General features: G+C 44.3%; 2 protein-coding genes across 2 annotated transcripts in view; one reads left to right on the forward strand and one right to left on the reverse strand.

Annotated features, from left to right (window-relative positions):
- The window catches only part of LOC138600738 (pyruvate carboxylase, mitochondrial-like), a 354,400-nt gene that overhangs the window by 87,680 nt on the left and 244,244 nt on the right, over window positions 1-22,476 (reverse strand). The window lies entirely within an intron of this gene.
- The window catches only part of LOC138600421 (leucine-rich repeat and fibronectin type-III domain-containing protein 4), a 39,140-nt gene continuing 27,439 nt past the window's right edge, over window positions 10,776-22,476 (forward strand). Inside the window, exon 1 of the mRNA XM_069671843.1 lies at window positions 10,776-11,285. The gene's annotated coding sequence lies outside the window, so the exon portion shown is untranslated. The remainder of the gene's footprint in view (window positions 11,286-22,476) is intronic.

Below are 22,476 nucleotides of genomic sequence, written 5' to 3' on the forward strand. Positions count from 1 at the left end.
GCAGACAAATAAAAATGTAATTCACTTTATTTTGGAATTCAACATTATAATTCACAATAAAAGCCCACCTTGAATTATTTGTATCCATTTACCATTGCCATTGACAACACAACTTTCACCTGGTTTCCACCAGCAATGCGTGTGACTCATTTTGGAGATCAGGATCCTACTGTTTATCTGAAAAGCAACATGCGGCCTTTCGACATTAGTTTATACTGTTTACAAAGTCTGAGAAGCAGTGAAACAAAAAGAGAAATCAATAGAGGTGTATAAAAACCAGCAGACCAAAGTATATCTACCCAAAATTGACGGACAAAAATAAAGCAGCTGAAGGAAACTTAAAATGAAACAACAAAGACATAAACACAGCACTAGAGATGCAAGTTGTGACCTTTAATTCAAGTCCTATAGAAGTACTGTAGCCGCACATTGAACAACCTTTTGTCAGTATGAGTGAGACTGACTGCACACTCAAAAGTGACATTCTGTATTGCTTCTAACACTTTAGGTGTCAGGTTTGGGTTGATAATGTTACGAAATGTTCTAGAAGTGTCAACACTGTCAGTTACAAATCTTTTCCCACACTCGACAGATAGGGGTGTTCATAATAACACTAAAGACACAAAGAGTGGGTTGAATGTCATGATTGCAGAAGGCTAAACAAGGTAAGATAGTTTTAAAGTAACAGATCCTGCTAATATTATTCTGTTAACTTTCCAACCGCTTTTAAACAACATGCACTTTAAATGTCATAATCACTTAGGGTTACTTGACTACAGACTACAGAGGTGAGTCAGATGTACCTTCCGAGAGATCAGTACATTATCGGTCTCATCACTCTCTGTAAGATGTCTGTGAAAAATCCAATCCAAACACTTTCAATTTATATCACTCTTATCTTGATAATGGCCTTAGTCTCATTTTAATGGGCTCTCTGTATCAAAGGCTACAGTCAGCGGTGAAAAGATGATTCATCCGTCTATCTGCAGTAATAAATATTGAGAGCCGGACTCCTGTTTAAACAGCTCACCAAAATAGAAATGTTGACTCAACCAACACAACCACATTTAATCCTTCCCTTCCATCTATGGCTCAGCAGGGCGCCTTTAATCCCAAAACATCCATAGTCTCTATTTCCAGGGAGCAGGGGAGCCCAGAACACCACATGACTAATAGCCGCCTCTTATTTACCGAATGTGCTATAACTGTCTAGCTGTTCTCAGCACAGAACATCATGCATTATTTATGTCAATATTTTTACAGCTTAATTTGGTTGCTTGTGATTTTCTAGTTAGTATTTATAGGTTTTCACATTTGGTTTACTTAACGCTGTTTGATTAGAGCTTCTGATCCTCCTGCTGCCACTTGGTGTTTGGGTTATTTTAATTAGCGCTGTCCGTGGTGCTGAAATAGCTGTCTGGCAGAAGAAGCTCCAAAGTTAGAGACGTTTATAAGCCTTTATAGCGGGGGCAGCAGAGGTGAAACATGGCTACCTTCCATTAAGTCGTGCCAGTGAGCCAGCTTGAGCAACCCCAGGGCTCTGGCACTCTTAAACTGAGTAGAGCCGTTTCTTAATGTTATTAGTTACACCTGCATTTAACAAGTCAAATGTCCTACTGTGAGAGAGGTCTATTAACTATGTTTAGCTGCACACCAAATAATCCAATCATAATGCGATTAAGGCCGTGATGTGACTACAAGGAGCCCATGTAAACATCATACTCTCATTCTGTTACTGCAATTATTCTCACAATCAGAAAAGGCTTAATCTCAGTCAGCTAGGCGTAATATTAGTGGCATTATTTAAGGGCATTTCAGGCATGTAAACACCTTAATCCAGGTATAACTGTCTGTCAGACTTTTTCTGCAGCGCATTCATTCACACTTCCCGATGACACATGTCAAAGATGTCAGCCGGCGAGACGCTCCAGTCTGCATCGCGTTGACGAGCACTCTCTAGGCAACAAACAAACTTTCTGTGCTTCAAGTGCAATTTAAAGAGTGGCACTGCTTTCTTTGGGGAGTGCGTCTCTGAACACGCTCGACGATGTTAAAAGTTGTTGTGCAATGTTCAAAGAAATATAGCCACAAGGGCAAAGCATAGTATTTTCTTGACAGCAAAAACAGTGTTGCAATGGAACAGAAACGCCTGAAACACAATCTTTGAGACAATTAGTTATCCCTCTGATTGTGAGGAACGTTTCAATATTCCACGCATGTTAATTTGTCTGTATTTCAGAACTAACGCCAAGAATCTGCAGGGGAAACAATCAACCAAACAAAATCGAATCTGCGCTTCCTAACTTTGTATTTCAGCGTTTAACAGGCTTTTTCGAACAGCTCTCAGCATTACTTTACAGATTTTTATTTATTTATAAAGCCCCAAACACACAGAACATTTTATTAATTGGCTCTTATCCATTCATGTTATTTCCACAGTAAATTCCAGCAGCACATAATGCAGTAAGTAACTCACTCTTAGAGACATTTGGCTTGCATATTTAATTATTTTCCCTCCAAACACAACCCTGAACTAATTTCTGCCCTGTGCCTTTAAGTCTGAGTGCATTTGTCAAGGTTTTTACACTTAAAGCAACATAGACAAATGGGGCCCTGCATGTTTTCCTCGTACTTCATTGACTGCTGCCCATGGCTGGTAAAACGGTCTGCTAGCAGTAACTGGGAAATCATTTGGAAACACTATTACTAATGCAGGGGAAATAAATAAAAACGCAATGACATGCAAACGGCTGAGAGAGCCAAAATACAAAGCGGAGTTTTGTGTGCGTGTCTATGTGTGTGTGTCCTTGTCTCTCATTATCCCTAGATTGAGACAAATAGAGGGGGATCTGCCCTTCGATCTAAACCCCCACACCATTTACCCCTGACATCACAGCCGAACAAGTGCGTGAGTGTACGTGTGTGGTTCATTTACCCGTTGAGGTGTGCGTCTAACTGCAGGGTGTGCTGGTCATGTCCTGATTTGTGTGACATTATTGTGCGATTGTGTGTGCAATCATGCGATCACGCCAATCTCGGTGCGAGCGTGTGTGCTCAATCACGCTCTCTCTCCCCGCGTGTGCGTGCCGATTGCAAATAGATTGTGTGAAATGTATGCTCCATGTGTGGAGTTTGTGCAGCGCGTGGGCGTGTGTGTGTGTGAATGGAAGCATTTGACACACTGGTGATTACGTGCGACGTGTTTGTGTGCACAGGCGGTCACCGAGTGCATTTGTTGTTGTGTGTTTCGGTGTTGCCTATATTTAGCCGCTGTGTCTCAAACACACCGTGACTCATTTAAACACACAACAAATTTGTCCCCCACTTGCTGACAAACCAGCCAAATGACAGATAAACATAAGTGGAAGAGATCTGTAGACTTTGTTCATTTAGCTGCTTTTGTTCTTCCTGTCACTAACAAACACACACAAGCTTGATTACACTGTTGCTGTTGGCATGGACACGCTGTTTTCTGCTAGTTGGTTGCAAACATAGTTAACAATCCAAAAAACATCCCCTGAACTATTTTCCATCCAGTCTTTGAAATATGTAAGTAATCTGGTATGCAGTCCCACTGTTGAAAAAGAGGAATACATGTATACATAAGAAATATATGGCTTGCTCTGTATTCCAGCATACTGAATTTAATTAAAGCAAAGACTGTGAGGTTAAAGGGGCCCTGAGGAGTTTCAAACAAGCAAAAGTTAAGTTTGCATTCAATGTAACTCAGCAAAACATCTTTGTTAGATCCTGAAGGTCAAACAAATGTAATGAATACATTTCTTTTCACATAGAACACTAGCAAATATGACTTTAATACTTAAATTCTGCATTTTTTAGATCCATTTTTACTTTCTAGCGGTCTCATTTTTTCCTTTTGCTTGCACAATAATGCCACAGATGGATCAGTGGAAATGGTGTGAAACCTGTGGCACTGTGTGTTTTGTGTCATATGCTTGCACGCATCAATGACTGTATGTATAGATGGACAACACGTCTCCATCTGCTCTCATTGTACAAAACTGAAGCCAAAATAGCCTCCCGTGACGGGCGCTGCCATCTTGCGCTGGTGACGCCATTCGGAGCCAGAGCTGCGCAGTAGAGATCGACTGGTGGAGCAGCCGTAGCCACTTCCGCTAACCAAAACACACTTAACTTACAGAAAAAAAAACAGTAAAGATCCCTAATGTATCTGATTTAACAGCAGAACAGCTTCTTGTGTTGGTCTGAAGCAGACGTTCACAGGTATGGAAACTTCAATGACTGTAGTGATTGTTTTAGTTACGTCTCCTCTCGCCAATCCTCCTCTACTCTGCTAATCCGGAACAGATCGGCTGCAGGAGCCGTATTGGTCAACAGACCTGTCAATCATCCTTTTTATAGCATCAAATAACTAATTAACACTTAGAGTAAATCAGCATGATAAGAACGAACTATAAAGACAAAAACCATGTTTGAGAAAAATGTATTTGGTGTGTATTTTGATTTTATAGTTTGACTCATATCCCACCTGTTAACATGGAGGAGGTGGGCTTTATGACCTATACTCCAGCCAGTCAGCAGGGGGCGCTCGACATGTTTTGCATTCACTTTTAGGGAGCTGTCATGTCATCCCTCTTTTTATACTTGCTTAATGGTCCATAGCTTTACTTGAGGTCAGAAACTCCACAGGGTGCCTTTAAACTGCTGAATCAAGTTAACAGCAATACTATAATGCTTGCATCTTGTCTGTCCCCCTTGAGCAATGAAATCTCATGGTCATCGTTTTATTTCCAGTGTGCTGGAGTAAAGACAAAAAGTGTTGTAGTACAAATACTAAAGTCTGACAATGAATAGCTTAGCATAAGTTACAGTTTAAAAACTTGTCATTTTTCTCACACTGGTGCTCTCTGAAGGCCCTCATACAGCCTCTGCCTGAAACGACTCAGTCAGCTCTGTCCCTTTATGAAACCCCGTCCCCTACAAGCCCGCTTTCTTCTGATTGGCCAGCTCTCCAAAGCCTGCTGAGGCTGCACTTTGGGGATTACTCCAACTTCTACCTACAGATTTGAAACTTCACCCACGTTTAGTATGGACATCAACATTGTAAAATCATATATATGTCTCAAAATATGAAACAGCATAATACCCCCTCTTAAACAAACAAATAGTATTTCAGCTGCACTTTAAAGCAGCGTTTAAGCATCCGATACAGATGTCATCAGCTGAGGTGTTAGCATGCTCCTTAGTGAGGTGTTAGCATGCTCCTTAGTGAGCTGTAACATTGGAATGTTTCCACTTTGTTGTCATCACGACTTCACCAGGGAAACCAATTTGCAATAAAAAACCCGATAGACTAATTCTGCCCAGGTTCAGTAGGCCGACTCCCCTGCAACTGCCTTCACTTCGAGGGCTAATTTGGCCTGACCGAAGCAGAGCTGCTCTGCCCTCTTTCTGATTAACTGCAGCATCAGTGAGAAAGAAGTAAAACAGATCCTGCCAATCTCTGCTTACTTCTCAGTCCCAGAGAGGAAAAAGACCTTCTCCTGGGCGCTTCACATTATCACCATTGATCTGTGGTCACAGGAAGAGTGCAAAGGACGCAAAGCCTTTGACCTTTGATCTATAGATCTAATGATGCTTGTATATTCTGTGATGCTAAAATAATTATATCCGCAGTTAAACGGATTGTGAGTGGCCCTGAATTAAAGTCACATTCCTCATATGTAAACTCAAAAGTCGGTGGGTAATGAGATTTTCTCCTGACTGGTGAACTCAGTTCATCCATCACCCCGCAGTAGGTCGTGTTAGTTTATTTCATTCAGCAAGGTCACTCTCCCTGACGATCGGACTGGGCGCCAAACCACTAGAGGTTTGATTAATTGTGGATCAACGAGCCATAAAGCCGAGCGCTGTAAACGCGCTACGATTGGGCCGGATGATATATCAAACTTCTCCTTGCTGGACCTTGCTCTGAGGGGAGGTCTGGCACTGCTCGGGTAAAAATACACCGGCCCACAGCTGGGGGAAAAATGGAGTGACAGTAAAGAGGGATAAAAATAACTTCAAGAAAGAGGAATGGAGATGGGATAAAAAGGTGTGAGAGGAGAAGATTTAGAAGATGGGGAAGTGAATGGAGGACCAAATAGACTTGTGGGTGGAAGTAGGGAGACATGAAAAACCAATTCACCCATAGCACAACCAAATCTCTCCCTGCCATCTTTTTATCATCCCATCTCTCGGAGATTTCATCTCCTGCGTGTCATTGTGTTGACAAAATGGACCTGCATGTATGTGAATGTTGGAAAACGACTTAATTCGAACATCCAATATCTCAGACGTTATAGGTTCTGCCTGAGTAGAGGGACACACACACACACACACACACACACACACACACACACACACACACACACACACACACACACACACACTCTCACTCACACACACACACACACACACACACACACACACACACACACACACACACACACACTCTCGCACCCAGAGACGATTTCCATTAAACAGCTATTTCCAGCAGCTTTCGGCTCGGTGGGGAAATCAAGCGCTCGACCACCGTTTGAAGTCGTATCAGCTACACTTGTTCCTATCGCCATGCTATCACTCCCTCCTCTCCTCTCCTCTATCCTTCACTAACCCCTCTCTTCCTCACTTATCTCCCTGACGCCCCCAGAGATCCTCATCCTCTCCTCTCTTCTCTACCTCTTTTCCTCACATGCAGCCCCTTCCTGCACTCACACTCTCTCTTAATCATCCTCCTTTGCTCCCCCCCTGTCATCCCGGTCTGACCCAGAGCGGCTCGGGGCTCTAAGAGCTTCACTCCTACTCGTCATGCCGGACGACTTTTATCTCCTTCTCTTCCTCCATCGTTTCTTCTGCCTCCTATCCCCCTGACCCTCCATCAGAGGTGGGAGAAGTCCTCAGAAGTCCTTCGGTAATACGACAGATGTAGTGGCTTAAAAATAGCGCGTTAAATAAATTAAAAAAGCACAGATTTATTGCACTTTGTTGCACTCTGATGTTATACCGCATATGTTACAATATGTCACAACCTGATCGACTAATTAGTGGACAGTATCCGCTCCCTCTGGACTCCTTGCGTGCCTGTCACGAGGAGTGACACACACGAGCTCTGCAGAGGTCTGTGTGTGATTGTGTGTGAGTGAAAGAGAACTGAAGGGCAGCATTTTTACTGAAAATAATGTTGCCTTGGTATCAGTTATTTGTTCAAGTACGATGACATGTCTAGCAATGACCCTGTGTTTTCCGCAGCCTTGGAATCAGTTTATTTCTCTTTTATTCTTCCCAGACCCTGGAGTCCCAGCATCCTACGGTTACAATATTAGACCTTGCACTTTGAGGCAGCAGTAGACCAGCATGTCCTGTGTTCTGCGAGGTAAAATGACTGTTGTTGTTAATGGAGTCTGGTGGCGTTGAAGAGAGCGAAACGGCTGTTTCTGGTAAAACAAAAAACTTCTGCGATGCATGACACTTTAATCTGATTGGCCTGTTTTTGATGCGACGCATTTGATTGGTGTCCAAGTCAGATTTTCTTTCTAGCTCAAAACATCTGTAAATACATATTTTACTCAGTAATGAGTGGATGTCCAAATGTAGCAAACTACTTTATTTAATGTAGAACATTATCTCAAATCTCAAAGATTTTCATTTTAATAAATGTCTGTTAAGTCACTATCTATTACCTGTGGCTCACTGATGAAAGCCTTTGCATTTGCAGTATATAGTATCATCATGGACTGAGTGTCTGTGACGACATTCACGGAAAAAAATCACAAGCTGCGCCCAGTTAGTGACACGTTTTCCATCAGCCAGCAGTGGTTGGTCTGCCAGAGAGGGTAGGCGGAGCTAAGCGGCTGCTTTTCCGGTCTCTGCAAGTGTTGCAAGTCAACAGTTATCTACTGTGGCTGAACAAACAAAGATAAGATCGATGACTTCAGATACTCCAAAGAAAAAGAAACAAGTTGGACGCTCAGATGAAGGCAAACAGTCTAACAGTCAGAGTTATAACCGTTACAACCGGAGCCAACCTGATTATCTGGGACGTTTGCTTTGCTTTTTATTGCCATAAGGTGTAAAATAGACCAAAATGAGAAGTTAAAAGTAAAATAACTCAAAAAAGTACAAGTACACAAAAAAGCTACAGTAACGTGAGTACTTGTAGTTGGTTACGTCCACCTCTGTGAACAACAAAGTGCAACCAACTGTGCTTTTGTCTGTTTTTCAATACTTTACAGCTTTCCTAACTTGTTTTGGCACTTGACCTTAAGCCACTTTGATCCTACTGAAGAGCCATATATTTAAAAATGTATTTTATTTTGAAAGGAGCTCGCCATTTCTAAAAACAGCAGGACAGTGACGGTTGATGGCATATGTGTAAGGGACTATTTTCAGCGGCACATTCATCCATTTGGTGCTCTAGTGAGCAGCACCAGGCAGGTGTGTGTGGGGCTGATTAAAAATACACTTAAGTCCCCATGTTGATTGCAATGAAGGAACATGTCACCCAAGGCGATGCTGTAGCACACTGATGTGTCATTAACTGTTTCTGGAGGTCGATGGTAGAGAGGAGTAAACTAATGTCGGGCTTTGGAAACAAAGGCAGTACTTGTTAGTCGAAGCAGGACATTGGTGGCTTTTTTTTTTTTTATGGAATTTTTGTCAATGAAAGTCTTTCTAGTAACTTCAGGTGTCAAATACACTGAATAATAAAACATGGAAATGCTCAAACGAGGTAACTCCTCTTCCCTCCCTCCTCTTCTCTTCTCTCATCCACCCCTCCTCTCTCCCTTCTGCTTTCTCCTCATCTTCTCGCTCCCTCCTCTTACACGATTCCATCCTTCTCCTCTCCTCTTTCCCTTCTTTCCTTTCACTCTCCACCCCTCCTCAACCCCCCCCCGGTCTCACTCGCTCTTCATCTTCATGCCTCTCTCTCTCTCGTGCACTCTCCCTCCCTTTCTCTCCCGCTCAGTCCGATGCCTGATGCTGCCGGAGACAGATCACAGTCCTCGTCGGGGAATCACACACTCCCCTCTCTTCTCCAGCGGGAGATAAGGACAAAAGTAAGCCGAGAAAACATCAAGGAAGAAGCCAGAGGATAAAGATGCAGATAACTGGATAAATGAAGAGGAGAAGTGACTGAGTTAAGGCAGGACAAGGGAAGGAAAAACTCCCTGAAGGAAAGAGGAGATTTCTAAAAATACAAGGCAGCTTACTTCCCTGCATTCTGTGATTTTCTCCCTCTCTCTCTCCCTTCTTTTTTGCTGTGTCCACTCCTTCATTCAGCACCTGTACTGTGGGATTAACATGACTTAAAATTCAATCAGCCTACAGCCTGACGGAAGAGCGACAGAGGAGGCAGACAGAGCGCTGCAGCTGTCGAGACCGAGCGAGGGGACGACCAGCGGGAGGAGAGAGGGAGAGAGAGAGAGAGGGGGGATAGACAGTTAGAGATAGAGAGAAGGGAGAGAGAGAGAGAGGGAGAGATGGGTGTTTTTCCACGGAGCTGAGACAGAGAGCGAGCCGCGCAGAGACGGTGGAGATGTGACGCTTTCTACGGGGTCGCGGTGGAATGATCCGGAAAACAAGGTTAGTAATTCCACCTTTTCATCTAGCGGAGGGCAAAAAAGGGGAAAAGACATGTTAGATAAGGATGAAAGAAGCAGAGGAAGACTTGGAAAAAGGGATAGAAAAAAAGGGACACAGAGGCTGTATTGTGCTTTTGAAGTGGCAGAGTGAATACCGGAGGAGGAGACGCAGATAAACAGCAGTGAAAAGAAACGAATCGCGGCTTTTCAGCTAAATTCAGGAGGAGAGAAAATCAGGTGAGGCTGCACATATGTAGCTGCTGCACTAATGTGCATAAACACACTTCTTAGGGACACACACACACACACACAACAGAGTGAGTCCAGCTTTAGACAGAGATAATGAGATTGTCTCCTTAAAGGTGTCGGCTTTTGGAGTTTGATTGACAGGCCAGTGGAGAGTGGGGGGGGGGTGACTTTTGAACTGTCTGACATTCATGGCGCTGATCAATAGCTGTGTTGTTTCATTAAGCTGTGTGTGTGTGTGACTGGAAGAGAGAGATGCAGAGGCTGTGTGTTCGTGCAGGAGTATCACTGCATGACTACTTAGTGGACGCGTGTGTGCGTGGTGGCGACGGTGTGTGGAAGCATGCCTGTGTGCTGCATGGCTGTTAGTGTGTGTGTGCGCGTGTGTGAGCAAGAGCGAGCCAATGCAGCCTGCTGAGAGGCGCTAAGAGGGTCTCAGAACTATCGATTCTCTCTGACAGACAGGTGAGAGGGAGGGGGGACGGAGAGGACAAAAAATGAGGGGAGGCAAAGGTGGGGAGGGGGTTTTAAGAGGCCATAAGGGAGGAGAGATTGACGGACAGCTGAAGGAGGAAATGGATGATAGGAAGGAGGATGTTGAGCACATGTACTGTCTCTTCATGATCTGTCTCTCCTCTCATGCAGGTTTCAAGCCAGCCTACTCCCAGTCCTCCTCGTCCGCACCTCCCTCCAAGGTCATCAACTAATTCGATGTGGGAGGCCGAACACGGATCACGCCGTGTAAGGGGGTGCAGAGGCCCTGTGACACGCCCTGGGAATCACAACAGGAAGTGAAGAATGAGAGAAAGAGGAAGGTGTGAACGCAAAGAAGTCAAAGAGTCAGATGAATAACTAAGAAGGCCGGCCTGTATGAGTGAGGGAGGGAGGGAGGGAGGGAAAAAAGGAGAAAGAAGAAGGGGACGGAGGAGGGAGGAGAGGTGAGGATCGCTCTCCGGCGATTTGCACTTATAGAAAGAATACAGCCATGAGGAAATCATATCACAACTTCATGAAGAGGATTTCAAGAAAAGTGGATCCGTGGATTTTTTCTCAAACTGACGTCTCTATTTCGGAATACCACTCCAGGATCGAGCGAGTAATTCGGGATTTTCCACGTTTTCTTCATCTATAGAACTCTAAGAGGATATTGTGGGATTGGAGTTTCTGCAACTCTCTGTGGGGCTTTTCTCACACTGACCTACATCAGCCTCTGTTTGATGTGTGCAGGGGGCGCGCACGTGTGTGAAGGGGAGTAGGACAGCAACAAACACACATCCCCCCCCACTATCCCCCACTCCCCCTCCTGCTGGCCCGACACAAGGAGAAACACCTGGGGCGAGATCAGTACTCAAAAACACACACACAAACACACACACATAAACCTGGATAACATGTGGAGCTGATTCGGATTATAGAGCCGCACAGACGGAAAAGGTAACAGTTCAAGCACACACACACACACACACACACACACACGTTGTTGGGGTATGTTCTGGCCTAGTAAAGGTGAATCCATGTTTGCATGGTTGCCTTTCTTGTGCAGAATCATTGAGCACATCAATGCCGGACTGGGAACTCTGTGTTCCCTCACACACACAAACACGCACACACACACACACACACCTATCCACACTCAGGCCTATAAATAATGAACAGATGTGCGTTATAACAACCAAAACACAAGAGGCAAATGTCAGAGTACACACAGAAGCGCATGGCGCAGAGGATTGTTTGCTTTTCTTTTCTTATCCGTCTATTCTCGTCCCTCCACACCTCCCTTGTTTTTCGCTCCACATAGCTCTACAGAGCTTTCTCTCGCTTTGTGCGTGCGTGTGTCAGCCAGCTGTCCTGTATCAGATTACTCACTAGGTGCGTCTGAGCTTGGCTTTCATCACCTCGCTTTTATGTAATCTCACCTGGCGTGTCGTGCGCGTGCACGCATCATTATGAGTGTGTGGATGCAGCGGTGAGAGTCCCTTCATTTGAGGCTTTTTACGTAAGCTGTGTTGGAGCATGCACGCACACACACAGATTTGGCACACTGACACAGGAGATCAGAACGAGTGAGTGGATATACGGGAGGATCGGAGGGCTATGAGGAAGAAATGGAGACAGGAGGAGGGGCGGGAGAGGTGAGACAGGACGTGGTGATGGGCACTGAGGGGTAAGAGAGGTCAGATGGAGGGATTATAGGAGAAGAGTGAAAAGCAGTGATGGACTTGTGAGTGACAAGGATAGAGAGAGACAGAAGAGGGAAGAAGAATAGAAGGAGGGATAACAAGGAAGTAGATGGAGAGAAATGGAGGGATAAAGGGGTTATAGGAAAAAGATTGAGACTGTAGAATTGATTGATTGAAAGATAAGTGAGATAAACAGAAAGACTTTAAGAAGGATGAGTGTTGGAAAGAGGAACATTGAGACCGCTCACGATGAATTAACAGGGAGATAAAAATAGACAGAGAGATGAGGAAGAAATAATTAGAAATGACAGATGGTCGTCATTATGTAGCTCGCTACTGTTAGACCATTGGCTACAATTAGTCTTAAATGACCCCAAAAAGTCTCCGAAAGATGGCTAACACCAGTAATGAGCTGTTAAAGGGCGAAATGTTGCACCATGAGGCTTTTCCATGCATTAAAAAGAACACAATTATGAGGCACAACCTGACGGGGGAAAGAGAAATTCTACCTCAGAGGAACTTTAATTATCTCGGAAACAAAAGCAGGTTGAAAACAACATGTGGAACTATTTTTATGAGTGTGTGAAGGAGTGAGACAGGGCTCATTACCGACTCTGTTGATCGTTTACAGCCGCTTTGACTCCCCTTTGAAAGGGTTCAGCGCTAATTCTGAAAAAAAACTGAGTGAATCTTTTTAAAAGTGTAACAAAAGAGGCACTTTGATATCCATTAACCAAATCATAATTCTATTATTGGCTTTGCTCTGCCGCTAATGCGAGTCAGGAGAATGCAGAGCAGGTAGGTGTCAGGTGGTTCACACAGAAGAATGAAGGAGGAATAAAAGAAGATTTTGGGGGAATTATCTTGTTCATGCTTCGTGCGGCTCGCCGTTACCGAGGGCGTGTGCGCGTGTCGTTCTGAGGGTGCGTTAAGGGAGACGCAGGAACAGATGGGACGCTCTCTGTTCAAAGAAGAGGCCTTGCCAGAAAGAACAGACTGGCATGTGGATGAAGGAGTGGAGAAGAAAGAGTGGAGGCAGTGGACCACTTGTGGAGGAGGAGTTAAAAAAGAATGCAGATCAATTAATTGATCATAAATTCTCTATTTTGGGTTGTTGAGGGTTTAATAACCAAAACCAACATCTGAACTTTGAACACAGGTTCAAGGCCACAGCTTGAAGGGCCTACCTGCCTGGTTACAGTTGCTGAGGTATGATTGGCCAACAGCTGGGGAGCAGGAAAAGGGGTTTAGCAAACTCAATTAAAGGGCCAGTTCGGCCATTTTCAACCTCAGTCCTATGATGCTGAGTAGTTAATGCCATTATGGTCGGGAAAAAAATGCCGTTTCGCCCTGAAAAACCTCCGCCAGTCTACGTAAAACGCATCCGCCCGCCTCCGATGTCATGTCTCATTCAAAATCGTCAGGTTTGAAATGTAAACGTATATTCTCGTCGTATTTCAGATTCTGTACCGTTCTGAGTCGTTGCCTGCAGCGAAACAATAGTATTTCACTCCAGCGTCTCTCGCTGGGCCGTTCCTTTCAGAGGGAGGGGCGCAATGCATGCTGGGTGATGTAGGAATGTAGAATGGGCGAAACCACAAGCTGCTTGTGCAACTTTCTCCACAGCTTAGCGCCAATTTTAAATATTATAGCTTCTGTTGATTACAGAGAACACCAGCTTTGACTGACTGTGGCTTTTTCCAGGGGGGAGTTTTCCCTTTAAGTAATAGGAAGTAAATTGGCTGGATAAACAAGATGAAGTGTTCAATATATAATGACCGATATGCCAACATTGCTTCCATTGAGGAATAATACATGAAACTGATGGATGAACACATGAAAAGACATCAAAGATGATGATGAATGATAGATGAAGGGTGTCACCCTCCCTTTCTGATGAAACCAGCTTTCAATCAAGGCGAGAAGTTACGACTTGAAACCCTAAAACAAGAGAGATGTAGTCGATGTCAGGGAGGTGGCACTTGATGGATGAACGGATGGATGAATGGGTGACAAATGGAGAGAAGTGAAAGGCTGGGTTTGTTAAAGAAGAGGATCAAAGGAGGAGACATCAGGCCGCTGTCAACAGTAGAGGAAACGAGTGCCGGATGATGGACGGAGAGGTGTAGAACGATAGCGTGACGAAGAGCAGTAATTACAAGACTGACTGTTTAAGATAGGGAGGAACACTGGAGGATGGAGAGGGAGCGAGTAATGAAGAATGAAGAAGCGAGTGATGACACTTGAGAGGTGGATGATAAGAGGGGAGTGGGGATAAGGGAATAGAGGAATAACAATGTCGGAGAAGAAAAACTACACTAATAAAGCTTAGGCACGCTGACGGGGAGGGGTGGGAGGATGGAGAGATGGATGAATAAGTGACAGAAACCTGACATGATTTGAAGTTTAAAGGAAAACATGGAAGGGTGGGGGAGAAGAGAGGAGGGGATAAAATGAGTAAATGAAAGGAAAAAGTAGGAAAATGATGAAAGGAGTGAAAAAAGAGAGAGTGTTAGAGAATGGAGGGGTGACTAAGAGGCTCACGAGTCAGAGGTGGAAGCAACAAGCGAGAGCGTAGTACAGAAGTAAGGAAAGATGGAGGGATGAGAGGATGAGTAATTAAACTGTTGACAGTCTGTTTAGGCACAGCGGGCCCCTGATGAGCAGAACAAACCGTAACCACGGCAACCGCTGGAGACAGACGGAGGGATGGTTTTGTCAGGGAGGAAGAGCAAATGTGAAGAAATGTGTGTGTGTGTGTGTGAAGCGACGGGGGGATTAGAGGAGAGGGAGAGGGACACGAGTGGGAAGTGAAGGATGGAAGAAGGGATGAGAAGAAATATGGATGAGTGTGATACACCTGAACCCCAGAGCCAAGTCAGGATGAGGAGGTTACCTACCTGTGAAAGATTCTTCCAGTCTGTAGGTTACAGTGATATATTGGCTTCAAAAATGAGAACTGCAACCAAAGTACTTCCTAAGTTATCTGGCTAACATGTAAATATTATAGTGTAATAACAGTAACAGTGAGAGGTGATGAAGGGAAATAACAGCAAGTTTCAGGAAAAATAGTTCCCAAATATCAGTCGACAGAAAGGACGACAATACGCATTTGAAAGCATCCAGAATAGAATCTGTCAGCGGAGTGATGAGAATGAAGACGACATAAAAATCGAGGCAAAAGCTCACAAGCATCAGGCACCCCACGTCTTGACTATTCATGTTAAGGACAAGCATACACAGGAACAACAATGTTCTTTCCTTATCTAATATGTTGTAGCCCACTGCGAGCAAAACTAAAAGATCCCACTTGTTTAAAGCGCGTCAAGATATTGCTCGCGTATTGTGGGCTTGATCCAAACACTGGATCTAAAGCACAACAGGAAAGCCAAACAAAATCCTGTACAAGTTTGCCACAACAATGGCTCAAACCACGGGGTGGTAAAATAAAGGCTGTGCCGACATCATCGGTGCTGGTAGCGAAGGCCAGACAGGATCGCAAGCGGACACCGGTTGACTGCAGATTCCATCCCCACAACATTTCGGCATTTCTCCTTGTTCTGAAAGCTTGCGGGCCTTCCGCGCCTAGTTACAGTCGCTAACGTATCCTCAGGTTGGTACAGTAAATATACAACTAAGCGTATCAGTGTGTGTGTAATTATAGCACTTAAAAACAAGGAAAATGTGTCAACTGTTGTCAGGTCCTCAAAGGGGTTAAATTTGGCCTACAATAATAACAGACACCCCAAAAGTCGTCTTTGAGAAGAGTTTGGGCTTCTTTAAAACAGTAAAACTTCCACTGTGAGTTTCTGATTATTTCCTAGACAAATAAGAATTAGACCCAACTGCTTCCACAGATGCCCTGTGCCTCTTTGCAAGTTGGTAACACTCCTCCAACAGCTGCATGCCATCATCCAAACCAACAGTACTACAAATCTCCAAACTCACAGGTGCTTGTCTGCTTTACTATGCTCAACAGATGCAGTAGGTTGTAGATGCTCAAGTGAATCATGCAGCAGAATACGGTGTGGGGGATGACTGTCAGAAGAAAGCTGGCTTGCTCTCAGTCTGCAACACGTATAGTCTAAGTCTGACTGCGAAGCACCGAGCGTTTCTGCCTGGATCAACATTGTTTAGCGTTAGAATATGAGACGCGGTAATCAACAAACTCAGGGGAAACCAGTTTCCCCTGCAGGCTCATTGCAGCGCATGTTGTTTTGGCGTTATTAGTGTCTCATATCAGGGGGAAAAAGCTCTTTGTGGTGAGTTGCAGTGCAGTGTGGGATTCATTACTGCTGAGAGGAGCCTATGTGATCAAACATGATACTAACAGGCCTCAAACAAGCGATCATTGAGGATTCTTTCAATCCCAACGCCACAGGCATCTCCAGGGTTCTTGTTACTTCTCCCATCTCTGAGCATGTCTTTGATTCAGAGATGAGACAGGAGCATCATCTAAAGAACCCTACAGGAAATAAAAGAGAAAAAAAAAGACTGAAAATCACAAGTTTAGCTTGTATTTGTGTGTAGGATTTATCAATCCATCCATCACTGTGATTCACAGGCCTCCTTGGCATGTCATTGACCTACTGTGCTGGATGCAGAGTGCTGATTGGGTAATTGTTCTCTCACTCAGGATTTCCCTCTAGAAAGCCAGGAACCCTGCTGAATCATCAAACAGCCACTTGCACATACATACACACACCGACACAAACGTATACACACAGAAACTCTTCTGTCAGGCTGCATCCTGTCGCGTCAGCCAATCAGGGGGCCATATTACTGCAGCGGCAGGGTTTCTGATTGGGAGGGAGTTGTTGACAGCTCGGAATCGGTGTGTTTGTGGTGGTTTTGCACACTTTTGTTGTCTGTTAAATCAATGTAAACATACACAGATGCACACATTCGTCCTCGGGAAATATGGCAGGGTTGTAAAGCGAGCGTGGAAGAATGAAGAGGAGCAAAATGGACAGAGATGAGGTGTCGAAAGAGGACAAAGAAATGAGGAACACAATGAGAGACATTATCTGTACGTATGGGGACAAAAAGGCTGAGCTTGAAAGATAGAGAGGGAGGACGATGAAGGAGGGATGAGAGAAACAGAAGGGATATATGGTGGAGGAGGAGAGGGACAGAAAACTGCAAGCGCATTATGTTCAGGGTGAGTGGCAGGTCAGTTATTTTGCAGCACTTGTGATTGCGCGTGTCATTGCGAAGGCAAATTTGTGGGTGTAAGCAAACTGCATTTAAGCTCTCGTATGTCTGTAGGTTTGTGAGAACTTGTGGAGAGAATATGGATAGAAATTGAAGTTGAAGAGTTTCTCTTGGCTGACCCATCAATGACTGCAGGCACCGACACACACACAACCACCTACAACAAGCATATAAGATTCACACAAATCCTTAAGCTGCACGCTGCGAAAGAACGTTTAGCGAGAGCGGACTGTAACACATAAAGAAGCTTCAGCCTCCAAATGTTTGGAGTGGAGCCCAAACTGCAGGCTACTGCACTATTGCACTGTCTAATGTAATGGGACAGGAACATAATTACTAATTTTAAGCAGCGTTCATTTTCCAGTCAGACTAGGGCTGAAACAGGCCGCGGGACGGACTCCGAACTCTTACAGGAGGGACTGCGAGGAGTGGAACAAAGTCCAGAGCAATTTCTTTCTACAGTCTGACTATAGTAGCTGCAATATATATTATATTAAGAAACCTAACAGGGGCGTTTCATGACTTTCCACAGTTCAGTTCACGCGTCATAACAAGTACGACTCAGACTGTGAAACTGTTTAACGTCTTCTGGGGTTGTTCAAACATCCAAAGTTTAGAAAAATACTCTTACTTTTTCAGAGCTCGACCTCTACAGACTAAAGTCAGGAGAAATGGAAAATGGACTGTACTTATGTAGCGCTTTTCTAGTCTTGCGACCACTCAAAGCTGCTTTTACACTACATGTCACATTCACCCTTTCACACACTCACGCCAATCTCCAATCAGATCTATGCCCATTCACACCCGATCGCCATGCTACCAGGAGCAATTTGGGGTTCAGTGTCTTGCCCAAGGACACTTTGACATGCGACTGTAGCAGTCAGGGATCGAACCACCAACCTTCCAATTGAGAGGCGACCCACTCTACCTGTGAGCCACAGCCACCCCCTACACAGGCAATGTTAAATCGCTCGAGTATCGATCTCACCTTGTTTCAACTCATCACTTTCCTTTCCAAAAATCACTCAGGTCTTTTGTGGACACTTGGGGGCAGTAGAAACAAGTTGCGAACACAACACGCACATATCACCGCCGCCTTTAAAGCTGAAATAGCAAACAGTAGGCAGACAGATCTTAAGTCTTCCTAAGCTGTGGTTCTCAACTGGTGGCTCGGGACCCAAAAGTGGGTCGCGGAGCTGTTTTCAGTGAGTCGTGGAAGTGTGCTTGAATAAAAAAAAAACTTATGGCAAAAAGTCTATGCTGCTCTTTTATTTTGAAGGACATGGGTTTCCTCTGATGTGCGTTGTGCAGTAGTAGTGTAGTTTAGTCACACTCCATGTTTCCACTGATTGGGTAATCCCAGCTACAGTCACATTTACATTCATGAAACTTGACGTGCCCAGTGAGCACACAGTTACGTACATCTGCACCCAGTGGTAATGCACTTACTTGATTGTGGAGTTTCTAGCAACCTTACAAATACAAGTCATGGTTACTTTTACAGTTTTAGTAGCTGCTGAGGCAAATACGACACTCTTTAGGAAGTAAATGCTGCACTATGTTCATGATGGCTGCCCAATGTGGTAGAAAATTAGAGCATGAGTAAACCAGAACAGTAAAATCACAGCAGCACAGAGCTAAGCAATGGACTGAGACTTACTTAACGATCCGTTATGCTGAGCAAAACTGCAGATTCAGGTGAATTCTCTCTCATCAAGAGTGACCCTCTTAAAATATAGCCACTATAGAAAAACAACAACCTGCGTATTTACCAAAACATGTCAATCCATCAGATCCCAATCATGTCAACACAATATGGAATCTGTATCAAAAGACGAGCATGTTGCATAAACAAAGACTGTCAGCTATTAATTATAGGCTTTTATCGGCCCTCATCTTAAACAGTGTTACTGCGCATATTATCAGATACCACTGTGCTAGTGCCATCTGGAATAAGGAAGCATCAAAACAGAGCAGCATTGCGCCGCCACTCTGGCACCGGTATGACAGCCATCCACCAATGAAAAATGACTCCTCTCCAAGTAAAAAGGCACCCTGGTATAGCAGTGGAACAGAGCTGCCAGAAATGTTTTCAGCACTTTATGTCTCTCATTTGCTCAGCTGTTCCTGTCATTTTGGCTGCTCATGTGGATCCGCCTGTAGGACTGTTATAGATGTATAGAATGAGACTGCTGCTACAGTTTACAAAAGGGCTTTCCAAACAGATAATGCTGAGATCCCGCTTTGCAGTGAAGCAATATAGGCAAAACAAACCCCATGAATGAGAATACAAGCACACAAACGCACACACACTGAGGCCTGCGCTGGTATGCCTCCATAAAAAGTGGACCCTGCTGAAAGAGAAGCACTAGATAGAGGATAACACTTAAAAATTCAAACGAGAGCCTCATAACAGAGCATGTAAAGATTGCTCCTTGGCTCGATCTGTGCCAATGAAGTGCCAAAGAAAATCATTGTCACCCCCGTTGTTTGCCAATTCAATTTAGCTCCCAGAAAATATAATCCCCAAGCTGTGCAGCCGTGCGCGCTTTCCAAAGTGAGGAAACAAAATTACAAAACCTCAGCAAGGAGTGGGAGATTGGCTGCCACAGATATAACACAATTCTGTTACAGGATTGCAGAGGAAACTTTCAGAGCTGTTCGGTCGCATTACTGCTGGAGTCTGCTTCCGAGCCGCAAAACGTGCTTCATTTTCTTAGTAGGTAGATGGATTTTAAGCTTTCGTACAGCGGGATACACAAGTTTCATTAAAGAGGGGTTATTGTGCCGTTTCACATTTTAAGACAATAATGTTACAATGCTAGATGCACAGACTTAACGTGGGTGAATTTCAAATCTGTAGGTAAAAGTATGTTGGCGTAATCCCCAGGGTTCTCAGCTCAGTCTACAGGCTACTGTGAACGCCAGGTTTCACACGTTTTTTTCTACACAAGCGCAGCCTTAAGCCTGGATACCACAGGATCCGCGTCCGGCACATTCCATGTGCGCCGCGATCTCTGGAGTTGATCGCGCCCACTCTAGTCAATGCTTGCGTTTCCACAGCATGCGCCGCGTTTGTCTCCGACGCGTCTCTTCGCTTGTCTCAGCTAAAAATATGCGCCGAGTCCATTTTTGACGGAGGCCGCTTCAAGCACGCGTCAAGCTGAACGGAGCAGATCATTCCAAACAGGAAGTCAGACATGAAAACAGCATAGAGCATCCGGTCATTTCAAAATAAAACAACTTGTACAGACTCCCGTTTTATATCCTATTACCATGGCTGCTATCACCGTGTACTCACCCATGGTAGAAGCACAAAAATCCTGAAATCATCAATGATATCCAAATGAGCAAATAATGAAACTCAGAGGTGCAAACTGAACTGTTGTTTGCGTGTTGCTCTGTTTTAACATTGATGTTATTGCGTGATTTCGCATCCGAGTGATAATGTAGTTCTCCTGCGATCTTTTGGTCTTGCGAATCCAGCTGCTTGGGCCAGAAACTCCAACTGAGGGCTAGGGCGTGCGCCGTCTGACGGACCAGAACCGCGGCGCACACGGAGCGCAGCGGAGACTGATCCTTTGGAATCCAGGCTTTAGCAGGCTTCAGAGAGCTGGGCAATCAGAAGAAAGCTTTCTTGTATGGGCAGGGTTTCTTAAAGGAACAGAGCTGATTGAGCCGTTTCAGGCAAAGGCTGTATGAGGGCCTGCACAGAGCACCAGTGTGAGAAAAATGAGGAGTTTGATTTATGCTAAGCTACTCCATAGGGTGAAATTATGATGCTTGAAATTAGCATAATACCGCCCCTTTAATTTCTGATTTTACTTAAGCATCATGACGATAACTGCCAATTTCTTAGCCCTTAAAGACAAACTCATTACAATGCAAAAACAAGGGAAATCCAACAGTCTTGACTTTTCTAACTGATATTTGGTTACCATTGCAACGGAAGCTACTGTATTGGCGGAAAAATGGATGGACAACTACTGACAGCACTTCTCTGATACTCAGCTCAGCACTTGCGACCTCAAAGTCCCAAAATGATTTGAGACAAATTGGTGAAGGAACCAGGGGGCACAAAATTGCCAACTAGGAGGGCAGAGATGTGAGCTGTGACAGCCAGAACAAATTTCTCCTCCACTCAAAAGAGCAAAGCTTGCTAATTGCTGCTGTTCAGATTTTCTTGTCCACCATTGGACAAATCTTCACAGTTGACCAGTTCACAGCCTGTGGTAAATCAGAGCGCTGGGTTAACTCTGCCTCCTGGTTTTTCACAATAAAAGCCACTTCTCCCATAGTGTAGCATTTCTACGCATTAGGAGACGCCAGGTAACGTTATGTTTCTCAACTCTTTTTGACTTTTTAAACGCCATTAAAAGCTCATATAAAGACTGGGTTGCTTATCTATGCAAAGATGCTAAGTGTGGCATCCGCCAAACTTCAAAGCCTTCACCAACATCATTATGTTTTTACCCCAAACTGCACAGTGGCTAGCTTTCTCTGAAGTGTTGCCATGTCATAAGATTAGAGATACTTTAAAGAACTACTTAAGATAAGGTGCAGTAGCCAAAGTACTCTGCTATTTCACTCATATGAGACGGTCGTGTCTCCAAAAGTCAATTTTCTGGACCTAAGGAGCAAACGCTGGATTTTCAGCCTGCTGGAGAAAATAAGCAGAGTTTGTATGACTTTCATGCAAGAGCTGTGAAATGTGCACCAGTGAGACAAAAACAAGGGCTTTATATAAGCATTTAAATTTATGAAACGATGCAGAGGTGGAAGTTTTCCAAAAGTGTGAAAAACTACGAAAACAAAAACAGTTTAAAAATCTGCTCAATGTTCCAGGAATAGAAACAATTATCAAAATCTTCCAAATAGGATGGCTTCCAAAAGGATTTAGACAGAGAGGGTCGTGCATGCAGATGTGTACACACACTGATACAGACACTCGCTGTCTCCACAGACGCACACTCAGATACGCAAGCTGTTTCTCTTTCTCTCTCGAAAACAACCCAGCGGTTTGGGAGGAATTAGTTGAGTGGGTTATTTCAGAAGAACAGTATTATTATTTTGAAGCCCCACTGTGAAGAGACTGCAGTCCTTTTATTTTAGAGAGAATACACTTCAGTTCTTTTCACCGATTTCCTATTTCTCTTCTTTCACTGAGACTTTTCACCTCAGGGGTTCTGTGAGCTTCTACAACAGTATCCTGGCCTATGCAGCTGGAAAAA

The sequence above is a fragment of the Semicossyphus pulcher genome, unplaced genomic scaffold (genome assembly GCF_022749685.1).
Source record: "Semicossyphus pulcher isolate SPU_LCO1_2020_fin unplaced genomic scaffold, fSemPul1.0.p SCAF_21, whole genome shotgun sequence".
Lineage (NCBI taxonomy): Eukaryota > Metazoa > Chordata > Actinopteri > Labriformes > Labridae > Semicossyphus > Semicossyphus pulcher.